The sequence below is a fragment of the Bubalus bubalis genome, chromosome 6, assembly GCF_019923935.1.
Source record: "Bubalus bubalis isolate 160015118507 breed Murrah chromosome 6, NDDB_SH_1, whole genome shotgun sequence".
Taxonomy (NCBI): Eukaryota; Metazoa; Chordata; class Mammalia; order Artiodactyla; family Bovidae; genus Bubalus; species Bubalus bubalis.
In genome coordinates, this window is record NC_059162.1 from 77,261,868 (window position 1) to 77,280,658 (window position 18,791).

Genomic DNA, 18,791 nt, shown 5'->3' on the forward strand with positions numbered 1-18,791 from the left:
GGTAGAGGGTCTATTGTTATTCCGAGTTTGCAGATAAGGGGGACTGAGCTCGGGTTAAGCAATATCCAGAGTCACAAAGTTAGTTGAATGGCAAATGCCAGAACTTCAGCCCTGTTCTTAATCACGTTCCTTGCCAGCATTTACAGAAAGTATGTCAGCAGAACTTTGATCTCATGAGATGTTCCTAAGAAAATGTAACTGTGTTCAAATAATTAGGGGAAATGCTGTAAACCACATGTCTCTTGCAGATCATAAGTGCATCTTAGTGTGGAAAGACCCTGAGAAGTCCTGCGTGGAAGAAGTCTTGCTCTTGCTCAGTCTACTTTGTTTGAACTAGGGCTTTTCAAAATAGATGTGAAATGGACCCTTATTGCCTTGTATACCTATTAAGTGGTAATGCATTTTGAGATGTACCACCCTGGTATATGAAAGTATATAACCAGGTGTGAGTGTGTGGGCTTTGGAGCCAAAATACCTGGGTTACGTACCATATCTGCTACTATGTGGGTAAGCTATATCTGCTTCCTCTGCCCCACTTTCCCATCTGTACAATGGGGAAATATAATAGCACTCTCTCACAGGGTGATGGTGAGGACTAAATTAGTCAATACATCTAGAAAGCCTAGGAGAGTGTTGCGCACATAGAGAAGTACTCATTCTAAATGTAGAAGAATGAATCAAAACACTTGCTACCTGTGGGGTCTGGCCAAAGCCAAAATGCTATTTCATGATGTTTAGAAAACACAACAGAGGAAGTACACCCTCCCTCTTCCCCTCAGTGCTCTCTCTAGCTGCCCTAGATTCTGCCTTTCACCATCTGGTTGGTCCTGATAGCAGCTCAGAGCTGGGCTTGGGTCTGTCTCCCTTTGAGTCAAGATTAGCATGCACTCTTGCTGGGACAGGGGACAGCTATCGGTGTTAGCCACACACTTGTGGGTGTCCCCAGCAGAATCTGCCGAGAGAGTATGCTGGTGAGAAAGGAGCTCAAGTTCCCCGGGTTTCAACAAGGCAGCTGCCCTTGCATGCTATTCGCTCCTGGATTTCCAGAAGGGGAAGATGATTGGAAAGCATTGCACTTTCACTGAATTTGCTGCTCCTCCTGTCACCTGCCACTCACCAGAGCAGCTCCTCCAAGGGGCTCCAGCAGTGGATGAGAAGCCTTACAATTCTGCAGGCTCGGATTCTGGTGCTAGTGTCTCAGCACCCAGCCAGCCTGAGCCACCTCGTGCAAAGTCTTGCAGCAGCCAGATAGCATTTTGGTGGGGCTCCCTGCTCTTCCCCTCCCCGGCATATTCCAAAGTTGCTTGTGCATTGACTCCCGGGAAGGATCAGAGAGACGTCCATTGGGGAGAAGTAAAGCAATTACAGGAATTTGCTCATTTTTTTAAAATGACTTGCCGTTGCCCTTGGTGATTTTTCTCTAAATTGTAAATGCCTCAAAATGAGAAATTCAAATTAGCAAAATGCACCAGTCCTCTCTGTATGAGCAAGGCTGGTTGTCCATGATATAGTTATTATTGAGTAAAAAGTGAAATTTGCAGAACTATATATAAGTATAGTTCCATTTGTTTGAAAATCCACATATATGTGTGTGATGGTTATGTTTGGAAGGGCCAGGAGAAGGTCTGGAAGGAAGGAAACAGACTAGGAACAGTAGTTACCCTTTTGGAGTAAAATTAGAAGGAAAGAGTTTTAACTTTTTGTCCAATTCACATGCATATAGGTTGAATTTTTCAACATATTTCTTTTGTTATTAAAAGAAAAAGAAAATAACAAAAGGGAAACACCCCTAGCTAGCTCCAAAAATAGGGCTAGACTAAATAATAGTGGTTAATAATGGGTGTTGTCAGCCTGGGCTGGGAGGCTTTGCAGTGAGAAGGAAGGAAACTCAGACCAGACCAGAAAATGGGCCAATTCCAGTCCCAGTCAGCACAGAGCCGGTTCGGCTGAGCCGTGCAGTGGGTGGCTTTGGAGCCTGTGCAGTTACAAGTGGCGCTAAGTTTTGCTTTTCCTTTCCCACGCCTTCCCTCCGGTAAGCCACCCAGGCTGCTGGGGTCCTCGGGGATTCAGCTCCCCCCCGCCCCCGTACTGCCCTTGGCCATGAAAATTGGAGGCATCCTCCCCCAGCTCAAACACAAGTGGGCACTGACTGCCAGGAGGGCCGTTGTTATCACTGGGTCACCTCTGCAGAGTCCCCTCCCTGAGAAAGTGCCTCCCCCGAAGCTTGGAGCCCTGCCCAGGGAAAAGATTCGAGAGTGTGAGACGGAGTAGGGAGAGCCTTGTCTCAAATTCAGGAACTGGGGTCCTTTCCCAATTCTGAGGAGCCTTGGACAAATCAAATTTCCTTTTGCCTCAGTTTTCTCAGATGCTAGACTTACAAAGTAATTTAATTACAGGGCAGTTGGAGGTGTGATAATAGACATGAAAGGGCTTCAAAAGGTAAAAGGTGGTGGTTTTCTTTTTTTTTTTTTTTTAAGGTGGCTATTTGAAAGAAAAACTGGCCCTTGGATATTAGTAGTGCTGTGCTGGGAAGAGGTGGGAGGGGTGGGCGGTGCTGGTGCTCAGTGCCGGAATGGATTTCTCTCCCAACACAGCGTTCACTTTCTGCATTGATTGGGAAGCAGAGCCCCTTCCCTTGCAGCAAAGTACTTGCTGTCCTAGGAATCCCCTTTGTAGATAAGAAACATGAGGGCCTGAGAGGTTGAATTTGTTCTTATTGTTCACTCAGTTGTTTCCAACTCTGCGACCCCATGGACTGCAGCACACCAGGCTTCCCTGTCCTTCACCATCTCTTGGAGTTTGCTCACAGAATGATCTGTCTCTTTTTCCCACCTTCCCAGATCCCACCAGAAGTCAGGGTACAGGGCCCAAAGTGAGGCTGGACTCTTGGACTCCACGTTCTAAGCATTTAACTGAACCCTCCTCATGCAACTGTCCCTTATTCTGAGGGTAGCTATAACTGGTTGTCAGTGCCTGTTGAAGAATGACTTTGAGTGGAACTCCACTCCTCACAGATACTTCCTGTAGGGTTTACCAGTTTTCCCTCCAGATGTCAGTCATTCAGTGTGGGTAGAGACATCAGATAGTCCGGTTGAATGGCGCACCTGAACTTGTCCAGCTCATTTATGCTACGCCCTGTGGGCTTTTTCTGCCTCACCTTCCCACTCTCTTTCCTCAGAAATTAAAGAGATGTTGCACCTTCATTTGTTAAGTAAATATTTATTGAGTGCCACCATGCATAAGACTAAAACCGTATCTGTCTTTCACTGGCTTAAGTTCAGAGAGGGTGGGGAGCACGAAGAGATAAGCACACAGATAACGCCATTATAAAGCCAGAGGCAGTTTAGTGCCTGAGAGGTGCAAGGACTGTTTCAGACTCTCAAAAGAGGAACAACTCATCTCCATCTGACAGACCCAGGAGAGACACATCTGATCTTATCATTCCCTGCTTAAAATTTTTCAGTGGTTCTCAGTTGCAATGGCACCCCACTCCAGTACTCTTGCCTGGAAAATCCCATGGATGGAGGAGCCTGGAAAGCTGTGGTCCATGGGGTCACTGAGGGTCGGACACGACTGAGCAACTTCACTTTCACTTTTCACTTTCATGCACTGGAGAAGGAAATGGCAACCCCCTCCAGTATTCTTGCCTGGAGAATCCCGGGGACAAAGGAACCTGGTGGGCTGTCGTCTGTGGGGTCGCACAGAGTCAGACACGACTGAAGTGACTTAGCAGCAGTTGCCTCCAGCATAAAATCCCAACCCCGGAGCCTGGCAGCCTACCATTTGACTCTCTCCCACACCCCTTCCAGCTCTTCTTCATGGTGTCTCTGCTCTGGTGAACCTAACAGTATAATATCTTACACCTACTGAGCCAAATCATAATGATTTTTTTCACAAGTTAACCACACACATATAATCAGCTCTTGGAAAAGTCCCCTTGTGTCCCCTTTGCCACCCTCCCCTTCAGGAGTGACCACTAGCCTGATGTCTAATAGCATAGATTAGTTTCACCTGGTTTTGTGCTTAGTGACCTCATAAGGTAGGTCCTTCTTTTTATTCTTTGTGTCTGGCTTCTTTCAAATGGCAACCCACTCCAGTATTCTTGCCTGGAAAATCCTATGGTAGAGGAGCCTGGAGGGCTACAGTCCAAAGGGTCACAAAGAGTGGGATCCAACTGAATGTGTACACACGTTTACACACACACATAGGTTTCTTTCACTCATCATTATGTTTGTGAGATTCATCCACATCGTTGCATGCATTTGAAGCTTGTTCGTGGTCATTTGCTATGGAATGCTCCACTGAGTGAGTTGTTATTCTCCTGCTTGGGTCATTTGGAGGGGGGGGGGGGGGTGGTTATGAACATTCTAATGCATTCTTTTGGTAGATATGTGTACACACCTTGGACTGGGATGGCAATATGCAAATATTCTTCCCAAGTGCAGAGTGCCATATTTTGTATTCCCCCCATCCAGTTGATGATTCTGAGGGGCATCCTAAGATTAGAGAAGAATTTTAGGAAGATTTATCTGGCTGTGGTATCTTTGATGGCTCAGAGTGGCGGTTTCAAGTTGTGTTTTGTTTCGACAGCCCTGGGAATCTGCAGAGTCCCCTTAGGGGCTGCCACCGAGCAGAGAGAAGGGAGACTTGAGTTAGTGGTCATACTCTGAGCTCCTCATTCACAGCCGCCCTCCAGCAGAGCAGGTGTGCTCCTATCTGTTTAATTAGCTTTTACCATTATCTAGAATTACTGGTCCATGGCCAGCAGTCGCACAATTTGACAGCTGTTGGGGGAGAGCTCAGGGAAACCAAGAAAAGCAGTTTTAATCATCTCCAAACACATGTCAAGAAAGGTCCTGATCCAGAGGCTGATGATAGGGACACCATAAAAGAAGGTGCAGATAGGAAAATAGAACCTGTAGGACAGGTCACCCCTTTGAATCCTTTGAATGTCAGGATGCAGGGGGATACTTTCAGAAACAGAATTGAAGTTTTGAGTCCCAGTAACTGTAGTAAAAAAAAAAAAAAAAAAAAAAAGAAAAAAGAAAAAAAATGGAGAAGGGGGTGGCAGAGGATGAGATGGTTGGATAACATCACCAACTCAATGGGCATGAATTTGAGCAAACTCCAGGAGATAGTGAAGGACAGGGAAGCCTGGTGTGCTGCAGTTCATGGGGTCACAAAGAGTCGGACACAGTTTAGCGACTGAATAGCAACAAACCGTAGTAAAGGTTGTTTTAGTAGCAAAGAGGTTGTGAAGCCAAGCCCAGAGAAGGGCCCCCCTACTGGGGAGAGGACAGGGAACCCAACTTCTAACAAGTTTAAGGAGCAAGCAAGCTGTGTGGATGCGGAGGTCCTGCACACAGCTCTGGGACCAGACACAGATAGAAGAGTCTTCTGCAAGCCCTTGGAAGGAGATGGAATGAGGGAGGACAGAGAGAAGAAAAGTAGGTACACCAGCAAAACCTTCAAGGACAGCTGAGCTTGGAGGACTCAGAGACAGAAAGATGTCAGCCCGGGAGACACCACAGGACAGTCAGAGGCATAAAGGGGTGCCCAGGGGCGGGCCAGGGCTCAGAGACCGAGTTAGAGTCAGGAGGGCAGGACAGGCCAGCAGTGTCCGTGCCAAAACATGGACTCATTCCAGGAGTTCTTCAGCTTTATCTGGAATCATGGCATTCCACGGAAATGCCTTCTTAACCATCAGTAGTGTCCAGGGTTCTAAGTATATTATTGTGCTGTTATCTCTGAAAACCTGCAGCTGCGTGCTTTTGCACATGGCAACTCAACCAGAAATTTCAGTTCTCTCTGCTAGCCTTTCCCAGAACATTCCAGGTAAAAGAGACCTTACTGTATTTGCGAGCATGGCTTTATTTTAAAAACATCCATGAACAGTATTTTCTTTCCCATATGCTTGCTTCTTTAGAACTGACTTGGTGAGGGAAGCTCCTTCCCCCACCCTCCCCTATTTGGACTGGTCCCCACTTATAAAAGTCTGCTGGGGCTTCAGAAGCAGCTCTGTGCCGACCTCAGCCCCCTCCCATGTGCATAATTGTCTCTGGATACTAGATTCAGTGTCTTGATCATTATGACAATATAAAAATATTAAGCACTTAAACCAATGATCTGGTAGTTCTGAAGAGCAGGACAGAGAGACCACTCAGAGAAAAGCAAAGAAAAGGTGCTGCTGCTGCTAAGTCACTGCAGTCGTGTCCGACTCTGTGCGACCCCATAGACATCAGCCCACCAGGCTCTCCTGTCCCTGGGATTCTCCAGGCAAGAACACTGGAGTGGGTTGCCATTTCCTTCTCCAGTGCATGAAAGTGAAAGTGAAGTCGCTCAGTGGTGTCCAACTCTTCGTGACCCCATGGACTGCAGCCTACCAGGCTCCTCCATCCATGGGATTTTCCAGGCAAGAGTATTGGAGTGGGGTGCCATTGCCTTCTCCAAAGAAAAGGTGCAGAGAATGTATATTGTTGTCCTTTGTTAAGGATCAGGAAGCTGAGACCTAGAGAGAGGAAGTGACATGCTTGAGGCCACCAGCTTGGCAGAGAAATCAGGGAGTCCCAGGTGTTGTGCTGAACAGTCCTGACGTGTCCCAGTCCCTTTGGCTCTTTCACCCAAGTGTACATGCAGATCACCCAGACCTTTTTCAGAATGTACTTTTCCCAGGACTTATCCTGAAATTCTGATTCTGGAGATTAGGGGTGCACTGAAAGAACTGCCCAGGTGAAAAAGCAAACCCGTTAGAAATCCAACTTCTAGACACTTTGTGGTTTCTATGTTTCACTCCACACTACCTCTTAAGGTCAGGTATAATCTGCTTCTAAGAAAATGTCATTAAACAGGTTGTATTTCAGAGAGGAAAAACCAATATTTTCCTCTATTTAAGAAGTATATGAAATTATTAAAACTGAAAGTTACACTAATAGTAAGAGGGGAAGCAGCCGTTAGGCTACTAAGAAATAGGAGTTTTGCAAGGCAGAGGATTCTTATACTTTTCCAGTTATCTGCAAAAATCTCTTATTACTCACATAAATTTGCATGTTAAATTCAAGAGGTTCACACAAGTCCATAAATAGAAATTAAAATAAAATTAAGTATTTAGTTGACCCTCTCTGGTATAGATGGTATATGAGAAAGCATTTCATAAATTTCAATCTTGGTGGCATTATGATTACCCCAGACCTACCACATTAGAAATAGAATACCAGATTTCAACGCTGGGTCAAGGCAGAAATGACATAACAAATAGCAGCTTCTACATGTGACACATAGGTATATTTTCCTAGAATTTAACTGGGGATGGTTTTCATTTATAAACAAAGGTATGAACATCCCACAACCATGGGATTGCTGGGTTTCTGCATTTATAAATGTTGACACTGACAGGTAATGGCTGTTTATAAGACTCGGATGTATTTATTTACTCAGTCTATTAGTCTCACAACTTCTACATGTAAGTAAACATGTGTCATTTGACTTGTATTATGCATAAAATTGTTCCAAAGAATCTCCTGAGCTTCTGAAAATACCCCAAGGACAAACTGATAGAATCTACTTCAACCTTCTGAAACTCATATTTGGTTCCAGACCACTAAATGCTGATTTCTTGTGATCGGTCTCAGGAATTTACTCCCTGGACTCATTAAGTGTTAGAAAAGTTTAACTTTACTGTTAAATGCGTTAAATGCATGAGTAAATAAAAGGCACTAATGTCGTTGTATTGGTATTAATATTTGCTGGAAAGTGTGTGTTACTTCCAGCGCCACTCGTAACCTGAATCATCCTTGGGAAGCAGCCCGCTCTGCTCCACTGTAAGCAGCTGACCTGCCCACGCGATGGAGCCATCTGGGGGAATTTCCTTCTTTCCAGCGCTTGCAGCATCAGAATTGTACTTTCTTATCTTTGCCCTCAATACAAGGGGGAAAGTGCCAGCGAGGCCAGAGGCCAGATAAGGAACTGCTTTTGAAACCAGTGGTACCAGGTAGCCTAAAACCAACCTCTGTGTCGCCCTCACTCTCATAACTACAGGAAAGAGGAAAGTGTACACACTAGTGATCACTTAGGAAAGTCAAATAGAGCTGTGCTCAGGACACAAAAGGAATTGTGCAAAATATTATACTTGAGATGTTTGTTATGGTTCCTAACTGATACAGAATCAGGCCTAATACAGTGAATTTCTCTGACTTAACCTCTTCATTCAGAGATAACACATCAAGGAAGTATTATCTGAAGGAATCTTTTTTAATGTGACATGATTCCCATTTGTCTCAGAAATTCTGACTTTTTATTTTTATACATTGAGTTCAGGCCCTTATCATCACTCACCTAAAATACAGTCACAGATCCCTTGTCAATTTTATTGGATAAAGTATTTATTGAATTCCTGTTCTGTGTCCAGCCCCAGGAATATATTCTCCCTTCTGTTTTCTGAATTATGAAGACAAAAAAATTGCAAAGCCATCACTTCCTGCCAAGGCCATCCATGTGTCTCATAACAAACCAAATCAGTATGTATTTATTTTGTGTGCACAGCATATGGAAGAAGTAAAGAACTGTGTAATACAGGGTGGCTGGCCTCAAGGGCCAACTGTCAGATTGAGAATTAAAGAAGGACTCTGGTGGGTGCAGTAGATGCAAATATTTGTGAGAAGCATGATGACCATAGTTGGAAAGCCAGCTCTTGGGACCTGTGGTCTGGTAAGTTACTAACACACTAAGAGGAGCAGAATATTTGAAATAGTTCTGGCCTGGAAAATCTGGGACTGAAAGTAGCCATAGAAATTCTTTTTCAGGGTTTACAGGCAGCATCCTTTCCCACTGCATTCCATTTGATGATCTTATTTTGTGAAATTCTTGCCTTTAAGAGAACAAACCTTAATGAGCAAGCTGTTGGTAGTAACATGCTGTGTATTTAAATGTGTCATCTTTCCAAAGGTTTTAAGTATCATTCTGCCATGATTTACGTTTTGCTTGATTCAACCCTCTTTTTCAAAAGTTCTCTATTTCATTGAAAGAAAAAGTTTAATGGATTTGAATTAATTCGTGTTTCTAAGGAATTTTATATCACCTCTTAAGATGAACGGGGATATTCTGAAATTTTACAAAAGTAATTGAGCCCCAGTAAAAGTGTGCCTTTTGGGGGCCAACTTATTTAAATTGCATTGATGTTGCTAATGAGGTTTGGACCTTAAATGCCTTGGCTTGGTTTCCTAGTCCATGTTTTCCCTCAAGTAACATTTTTTTGAAAAGGAGAGAATCAACAGGTTTGCTTTGAAAGAGTTCTAATCCTTTTACATAGAGAATAACTACAAGAAGCTTCCTCAGGGATCCCTTGTATCTTCAGTTCTTTTCCTTTGAAAATATATACACTTTCAGGTCCCTTGAGGTTCGAAACAAACAAGTACTTTACCTGTGAGGGCCAGCATGGAAAGTTCATCTTGCTGGTTACTCCAGGAGTTTGATAGACACTGCTTTTCCCCAAGTCCAGACACGTTTGATTGGAGGTTGGGCATGTTCCCTGCCTATAGTTTCAGGGGAGAAGGTGAGATAAAGGAAGAAAGAAAAATTAAATATTCTATTATGTAGTCTGTAGCATGTACACGTTATGGGTATCCAGACCAGAGTTGGGCCTTTGTTTTTCGTCGGTGAATGCACAGAGGGGCCCGGGGCTTCCTGGCAGATTAACCTTTGGCATCTGTGACTTGGGTCCTGAATGCTGTATACAGCGGGCAGAGGGCCCAGATCTTGGCTGTCTTAATCCCATCTGTGCCTCCTCAAAAGGCAATTACTTCCTCTGCACTGTGGACATTGGACATCCTTGCTAGATGGTGATCTGGAAGAGGAAACGGTAGATAATAATTAACGTATCTCCCACACTTTAATGACAGAGCTCATCTTATAGTGTTGGTAATTACTGTGTTACAGGCTATGAAGTGTTTTGGATCATAGAATCTTTTAAGTTTTTACCCTGGACATTTTCAAACATACACAAAAGTAGGGTGCATTCCGCGTACCTGCCACCCGGCTTCAACAACGAGCAACACATCATTGGCCAGTCTTGCTTCATCTGCCTCCTCAGCCAGTCTCCCCACCCTTCCGGTTTGTCACCAGAGTAATTCTTCCTTGAATTGTATGTAAATGTTACTAGTAGGTGCTCTTCTGTGATGGGCTCCCCTTCAGTCAGGGTGATGTCCGAGAGATCCACCCATGTTGTTGCTGCATCAGTAGTTGGATTCCCTTTTTCGTTGCCAATTAGACGACTTTCAGCCACATTTTTCTAAATATTCCCCTGTGCTCTGCACCCATGCACTTGTGTGCTCAGTCGCCTCAGACGTGTCCAGCTCTTTGTGACCCTGTGGACTGTAGCCTGCCAGGCTCCTCTGTCCACGGGATTCTCCAGATAAGAATACTGGAGTGGGTTGCCATGCCCTCCTCCAGGGGATCTTCCCAACCCGGGGAATGAACCTGTATCTCCTACATCTTTTGCATCAGAGGCAGATTCTTTACCGCTGAGCCACTGGGGATGCCCCATGCTCACCACCCATGTTTCTGAATTAATGGGTCTCCCCTTATCCTTCCACCGCCCTTCCCTTCACACTGTGCAAACCACTCACTCAGGGGCCCCCCAGTCACCAGGTTCCATGAGCTAGGCTTGCTCTCTCCTCCCTTTACCTCTGTGAAGTGACTAATAACTGCCCCTCCTCTTAGTTGTGTGAATAACTATTGCTGGGATTTTTTTTTTTTTTTAATCATAAAAGCATCACACGTGGTTAAGAGCACAGCCTCTGGAGCCAGGCTGCCGGGTCACAGTGCTGGCGCCCCCACTTACCTTCGTTTTGACCTTGGCTCTAAGCATCTGCCTCCCTCAGTTCCTTTAATCCTAAACTAGGAAAAACAATAGTAAGAACCTCATAGCGTTGTTTTGCATCATTGTGAGGATGAAGTAAGTTAATATCTGTAAAGCTCATAGAACAATGCTTGCAAGTGTAAGAGCTGCACAAGTATTAGCTATTAAGAGCAAAATAAATGAATAAAAATATGCACATGCAGGACTGCATCAAAATACTAAAAATCCCCTAAAATCCTTACTACCTAGCGATAGCTACATTGTGGAATATTTTCTTCCAGTGTGTTTTTTGGGTATAATGTATTTTAACTAAACATATTTATGACTGACTAAACATATTTACACAGCGTTAACTTGTCCTTCCTGCCTCTCTTCCCCTGGCTTTTGTGGCGGTGTCACCCTGCCCCTTCTCTGTTCCTTTAAAGCTGCCTTTCTGGTCCCTGCCCACACGGGGAAGGCCCAAGGGTGCGCCCTGCTCTTCTCTCCATGCCCTCCATCCAGAGTTCAGCACTCAGCCGCCACCTCCGGGCAGCTGATCCCCATTCAGCCCAAAGAAAGAAGTCTTGTCCATTCTCACATTTCTTACCTCTTATATCCAGCTTTTTCTTTGCATTCCAATTGCCTCCATCTGTTTGAAATCTTATGTTCTAACTCCTAAGAGCAATAATGATGCTGATAGATAACACTGGGTGGTTTCCATGTGCCAGGTTCTTTTCTATAATTTAATCATTATGGTCCTGTGAGGTGGGCACTCTTGTTACCCGATTTTACAGATAGAGCACCTCGAGGTTCAGGGAGGCTAAGTGGCTCATTACACCTACTCACGGAGTGCAGATTTGAACCCAGTTCCATCTGATCAAAAATGGGATCTATACCAAATTGCCTGACCCCCAGACCTTCCACGGAAATGTTCTACTTGTCCCTCTCAGTTCCCCACTTCTGTTCCATCCTGCATAAGGTTGTTTGATTGTTTTTCTGATAACACTCCCCATGCCTGTCATTCTACTTAGTAATATTTGGTGGCTCCCATTTTCATGTAACAGAGTCAGCCTTCATCCACTCCACTGCTCCCCTCAGTAACCATTCTGAGAGTCTCCCCACTCCTTGACCCCCACCCGTCCACTTCATATCCTCAGGGGATTGGTCCGTTTAAGACTTTCGTCCTGCGTGCATGTCTGCTTGCTCAATCCCTCACTGACTGTCTTCTCTAAGCTCCTAATGCTTGCACTTGGCATGCCTTTTGGCCCACTGATATTCCTTATTCATATTCAGTACTTAGTCCATCTCATTGGAATCACAAGCCCTCTAATCACCCGTGTAACACCCACATTCATTGTTTGTCAGCCATGCCCAGCCCCAGCTGGTGACTGTAAATGTCAGGGAGCTGCACACACTCCTCTCAGTCCTTCTCAGCCTCTCTCTCTCTCTCAAACCCACTCCTGTGCCCTGTGCATTCAAGCTGATGTGCCGTTCAAAGCAGAATGACTAAATTGCTTAATCTAAAGTGGATGGAACAGTATTTGCCTGCTGCCTCACTTTCAGCTCTCCCGTTAGGTGTTTGGTTGCTTGGTTGTTTGTTTTAATTCACTCGGGGCAAGTAGGTGAACGCCTCTCTGCTTAGCAGTATTAGAAAACATGCCCTCTGTTTAAAGTCAATCAGATGCTAGGCCTTTATGACCAGAATCCTAAATATCTCTGTTCTGCTGCTTTGTCAGCCCATTAAGAACGAGGGTAGAATGGCTATGTTGTGGACAACATACTGGCTAATAGATCTTATTGTAGACAATGTCCAGCCCTGCTCAGCTTGGGGAGCTAGAGAGTGTGCAAGGCACATCCCCCAGGAAGGCTGGTGGGAGGACTCCCAATAGGTCACATAGATGAGGAAGAAGGCACCAGTTGTCTGGGTTTGGGGATAAAAGGGCCATCAACTGTGCTTGCTTCAGCAGCACATATACTAAAATTAGAATGATACAGAGATGATTAGCATGGCCCCCATGCAAGGATGACATGCAAATTCGTGAAGCATTCCATGTTTTTAATTAATTTTTGAGAGTTTGATATTGAAACTCCAACTGAAAATCTCATCTACTTAAAAATAATTGTAATATAGAGCAGAACTATATATAACTTGGTTCTGTATTTTCCAAGTCTCCTGTAAATGTGTTATCATGCTTTCATAATTAGAAAAACAAAAAAGAGGAAAAGGCCATCAACTACATAACCACAGGTAAGAGATGAATGGCCATCTGGAATGTTCTTCCTCCTTCCTTAGATTGGTCCTGTGTCCCTTGCCAGGAATAACTTCCTCAAGGTGAAGTGCCTGTGTCTTTGGGAGCAAATGAATGATTTCCAAACAACAGAAGAACATAGCAAAGAGCCCATTTCATTGCACCCCCCAGGTGCTCAGCACCTGTGAAGGGAAGGAGCCTGAGAGTCGGGGTGACTCCAACAAGGAGCCCCTAGATTAGAGCTTCTCCACGAGTGGTCTCCACACCACACCAGCAACATCAGCCCTTCAGGGAACTTCTCACAAATGCAAATTCTCAACCCTCCAGCCCAGACCTGCTGACTCAGAGGTGGAGAAGCACTGCTCAGGGGGCTTCCTCACTTCAGATAGCATCCTTTGCTCCCCAAAGCAGTGAGGCCTTGGAATCCTAAATATCTCTGTTCTGCTGCTTTGTCAGCCCATTAAGAACGAGGGTAGAATGGCTATGTTGTGGACAACATACTGGCTAATAGATCTTATTGTAGACAATGTCCAGCCCTGCTCAGCTTGGGGAGCTAGAGAGTGTGCAAGGCACATCCCCCAGGAAGGCTGGTGGGAGGACTCCCAATAGGTCACATAGATGAAGAAGAAGGCACCAGTTGTCTGGGTTTGGGGATAAAAGGGCCATCAACTGTGCTTGCTCCAGCAGGAATTCAGCCTTCTGATCAGCTTCTCTGATCATTCCCATTTCCTTTCTCCAGCCCCAGCGAGCTCCTCATATAGGACGCAGGCAGGTGCAGTGTGTGCCATGATGGCTATGAGCACCAGGGTTGATTTCAGTCCTATAGAGCCTCAGTTTCCTCATCTGAAAAATGGGTTAATAACACCACCTTCACCATGACCCCCAAATATATTAAAAAACAGGGTACAGAGCAATGCGTATGACATAATCCCATTTGTAATTTTGAAACAGATATATGAGTAATCACATTTGTATGTGCATGTGATGTCTTCAGAAGAAAACCCAAGAAACTAGTAACAGTGATTGCCTTGTGAAATCTAGAGTAGGAGGACAGCTAGTTTTTGTTGCCTACTCTCTTGGATTGTTTAAAATCTGGACTATACACATACATTCTTTTAAAACTTAAAAATTAGTGACACAGGACTTTCCTGGTGGCTGAGGTGGTTAAAAATCTGCCCACAGTGTGGGAGACCCAGGTTCGATCCCTGGGTCAGGAAGATGCCCAGGAGATCTTCGCACTAGAGTGGAAATGGCAACCCACTCTAGTATTCTTGCCTAGAGAATTCCGTGGACATAGGAGCCTGGCAGGCCCCAGTTCATGGAGTCACAAAGAGTTAGGCACAGCTGAGCAACTAACAGTATACTAGCACTAGGGACGTAATAGTAGATTCCTTTGCAGGGACGTTGCAAAGAGTAAATACCTTCACATAAAGCCCTGAACACAGTACCTGGCACAGAAAAAGCACACTGTTAGTGTTAGCCTTTGTCTTTAGTACTAACTAGTTATGGAAGTCATCTGTTCATTTATGTATTCATTCATGAATAAACAAATGGGACATCCAGCTGACTTCAGCCAGCCACGCAGATATAAGTACATCATTTCACATATCTTGTCTTGCTACACTAGGTAGAGAGTAAAACTTGTTTGTAAAGATCAGCCTCAGTCTTGATGGTAAACACGTGCCTCTGTGTGGCTGGACCCTGGCCTGGCATATGGGGGTAGGTGATGGGGAGCCCTGCTCCCCTTCTTTGCACGTCAGAGAGCCGTTCCCTCAGCGCACCTTCACTGACTGCAAATCTGTGTGGGGCACAGTCTGAGGGTGCAAAGTGCCATTGCCCTGAGAATCTGGGCACCACTCAAGTGGCCAACCCATGCAGGAAGTTAATGTTCACAGCCCCAGAAACTGGCCCTAATCAAGTGCATCGGAGTCCCAGGGCCTCCACCCCAGCTCCTCAGAGCTGTGAAGGGAACCCAGCAGATGGGTAACCTTTGACTTGGAACAGGCAGTATTTTGCAGGGTACACGTGGGAGGGAGCAGCAGGGTGTATCCCGTCTCTAGGAAAACAAACATGGGGTACACCGACACCCCAGGGTGATAGGTTCACACTGGCTGATGTTGTGTTGGTTGCTACATCACGTGTCTTAGTCTAACCCAGGTATTTATTGAGGCCCAATTCTCTGCGTTAGTCAACGTGAGAGAGAGGATGGTACAGAGAACTCAACTGCCTGGTTAAGGGTGTGGCTTTAAAGCAGAAAAGCTCTGGGTTCAAATCTGTTTCTACCACTTTCTAGCTGTCTGAGCTTCGAAGATCAGAAAGTACTTAACCTTCCTAAGCTTCGGTCTCAATAAGTATAACACACTTAACCTTATAGTTGCAGATAGTATTAAGTGAAGTATTATCTGTAGAGAATATTTGATATAGTAGCTGGCACATAGTAAGTGATGAATAAATGTACTTGCTAGACTATTATTATTGAGCTAAACTTCCCACACTTTAGTGGGAAGATAATCTCCATGTATACAAAGTCAGTTGCTTACCAATAAGCATTAAATAACATACAGTTAAGCATTGAAATCAATGGGGTTGCAGATGCTTTTTGACAGTTTGATGATAGCTATAAATCCTCACTTCAGAAAAAAAAACATAGGCACACATACCAAATTTTGTGTATAGCTTTAGGAACTTCATTCACAACTCTTCCTGTCTCCCTATCTCATTCGTGGGCCATCCCTTAGGGGTCCTTGAGCCCCTGAGCTTCAGACATATATTAATAGCAGGAATCTATTAAGGGGAATTAGTCACTGTAAGCAAAAGTAGTTAGGCAGCCCTTCCTGGAAGAGAGAGAAATGTGAAGTAGCCTAAAAGAAGAGAGGATTTAAACTGGCCATCAGACTTCCCTGGTGGTCCAGTGGTTAAGAGTCCACCTTGCAATGCAGAGGAACGCTTGTTCAATCCCTGGTCGGGGAACTAAGATCCCACATGCTATGGAACAACTCAGCCCGTGCGCAGCAGCTTAGAGGAGCCCATTCACTGCAATGAAAGACCCTGCATGACCCAATAGAGATTTCGCATGTCACAACTAAGACCCAACACAGCCAAATAAAATAAATAAATGTTTTTAAAAGATAAAGTAAATCGGCCAAGAGAAGCAGGCAGAAAACTTGGGTGGAGATTTCCAGATGGGACTTGAAAACACAGCCCACAAAGCCAGGGATGGGGTGACAGACCCCTGAGGCTACAGCAGTAGAGAGCAGGAGAGGTTCTAGCTGGGCCTCTGGAATCACATTGCCTGAGCTCAGATCCCAACCAGGCAGCTTGCTAGCTGTGTGGCACTAGGTACATATTTAACCTCTCTGTGCCTCAGCTTCTTCATTTATAAAATGGGGATGAAGATGCATAGTGTTTCTCACAGGGCATTTGTGAGGATTCACTAGGATAATGTACTGCCAGTCATTGGCTTACAGGCTGCTGTCTGGCATACAGTAAGCTCTAAGCAGTAATAAGCTGCTTTTAGGATTAGAATTTTTATTACGGGACAGAAATACCAGGTAGGATCTTGACTGCAAAGCTAAGCCCTTTGAACTCTTCCTAGGGGTACCGGGGAGTCCCTGGAACTTTCCTGAGCCAGAGAGACATAAGCTAAAAATGGTACTTTATCTGAGCATATCCTGGTGAGGATCGATTAGAGGCAAATCATATCCTGGTGAGGATAGATAGATTAGATTGGAGGCAAATAAGGAACATGAATGGTTTCAAGACTGATGCAGTAGACCTAACTTGAGGTGCTGGGAGCCAAAACTGAGGTAAAACAGAAACTGGAAAATGGGGAAAAGTTTAAATGCGAGATTTGTCAAAGTACGAATCAAGAGAATTTGGAAAGTGCCAGGATCTAAGTTTGCACTGATCAAACCCAGGTCTCCTGCATTGCAGGCAGATTCTTTACCGTCTGAGCCAGCAGGGAAGCCCTCTTAAAGAGTCTAACTTTGCACTGTCCAGTTAGGCAGCCATTGTGACTGGTGAGCACTTAAAGTGGGGCTCAAATGAAGACGTGCTCTAAGTGCAAAATGCACACTGAGTTTCAAAGATTTAGTACCAAAAGGAGTAAATTAGCTCAGTTTTTTAACATTAATTTGTTTTAATTTTGGTCGCATTGAGCTAAATTAATTTCACTTTCTTTTTTTTTTTTTTTTTTTCATGTGGCTACTAGAAAATTTAACCTCACAAGTGGCTCACATTTCTGTCAGACAAAGGTCGGTTTTAGGAATTGGAAAGATGTCCTGTGGCCAGAACAATAGTGGTGCTGAGAAAGGGACATGAGAATGGTTGGGGCAGGTGGCAATGCTGTATTGGATTTTAGATGTGTTGTGTTTGAAGCAACTGTGCAGCATTCGAGTGTAAATCAAAATAGGCTTGTATTTAGACATTGGAATTAAGGTAAAAGGTCAGGATTGTATGCATGGGAAGCATGTTGGTCTTAGCTAAAGTCCTTTAGGATCAACATCTACGGCACTGAGGACCAGTGTGGGTCAGGCAGGTGCTGAGTAATTTACATATGTTCTCCCATTTCCTCCTGGTTCAACCCTATTAGGTATGTACTATTATTATCTCTTCCCATCTTACAGATGAGGGAACTGAAGGCCAGAGAAGTAAAGCAGTTCTGGGTAGTAGTCCATGAGGAGACAGGATTCGAATTTATCTGACTATAAAGGCTCTTTCTGCAGCCCTCCAAGACTGAGCCCCTGAGAAAACCAAAGTCAGAAGCAGGAACAAGAGCTGCAGAAAGGAATAGCACTGGACAGGCAGGAACAGGACAGCCTAGCATCACGGATGCCAGGGACGAGACACTTTCCAGAAGGAAGTAGTAGTTGTTAGGAAAACAAATTTAGACTTGAGTTACAAAGAAGGATGTTAAGTACTAAGAACTATTTCAAACGGAGGGAGGGTTAATCCTATAGGTTAAGGTCATGAGAAGGAGTTAGAATTTCCCAGGACTTGTTCAGACCTTTGGAAAGTTAAGCATAGGTTGGAAGTAGCATTCTTTTAAGCTGACCTGTTCTAAGACCCAGGCAGAAATAAACGTGGGTAGAACCCAGAGGTAGGACTCTGATAATCGTCACTGGTGTTTCTCAGGAGGACCTATATGAGAGTTCTCTAGGAAGCCTATAAACACAGATTCTTGGGTCCTGCCTCTGATATAGATTGGGTTTTTTTAGCAAGTGCCCCAGGTGTTCTGGATACACAGTGAAGTTTAGGAACCAGCTGCTCAGGCTCTGCAGCTCTCTCCTCTGACTTATTACCCAGGACTGGCTCACTGGCGCATGGCTCCCTGCCAGCTTCACTGGGACACAGGAGGAGGATGGGAACCATCCTGTGTCTTTAGCAAGAGTCCTACCTGAAATCCGGGCGGTCCTTCTCTTAAAATAAGAGCGACCGGTTCTTCTTCACTTTGGTCTTCTCTCAAGGCCATTCAACTCCCCACCTCTACCGTCATTGCTGTGGAGACCACCTAACTGAAGGGGCAACAGGCCCTGAAAGGGAGGCCTTGTCTTCCTTGTCCAGTGCTTCTGGCTGACGCTTGGCCTTGCTTTCTCTCAATTTCTTCCTGTGTCTTTTGATGTTCAGAGGCCTATGCAGTATAGATTGGCAATGGAGAGGATGACCTTGCAAGTCAGGTGGCCCTGAGTCCCAGCTCTGCTACGTAATTCAGC

At 44.9% G+C, this 18,791-nt stretch overlaps 1 protein-coding gene and 1 non-coding gene across 6 annotated transcripts in view; both read left to right on the top strand.

Moving 5' to 3' along the window:
• GNG12 (G protein subunit gamma 12) overlaps positions 1 to 18,791 on the top strand; it is a 141,087-nt gene that overhangs the window by 108,814 nt on the left and 13,482 nt on the right. The gene's annotated exons all lie outside the window — the stretch shown is intronic.
• LOC112585815 lies at positions 12,783 to 12,889 on the top strand. Its single transcript, XR_003110398.1, has one exon. It is a non-coding gene; the product is annotated as a U6 spliceosomal RNA (small nuclear RNA).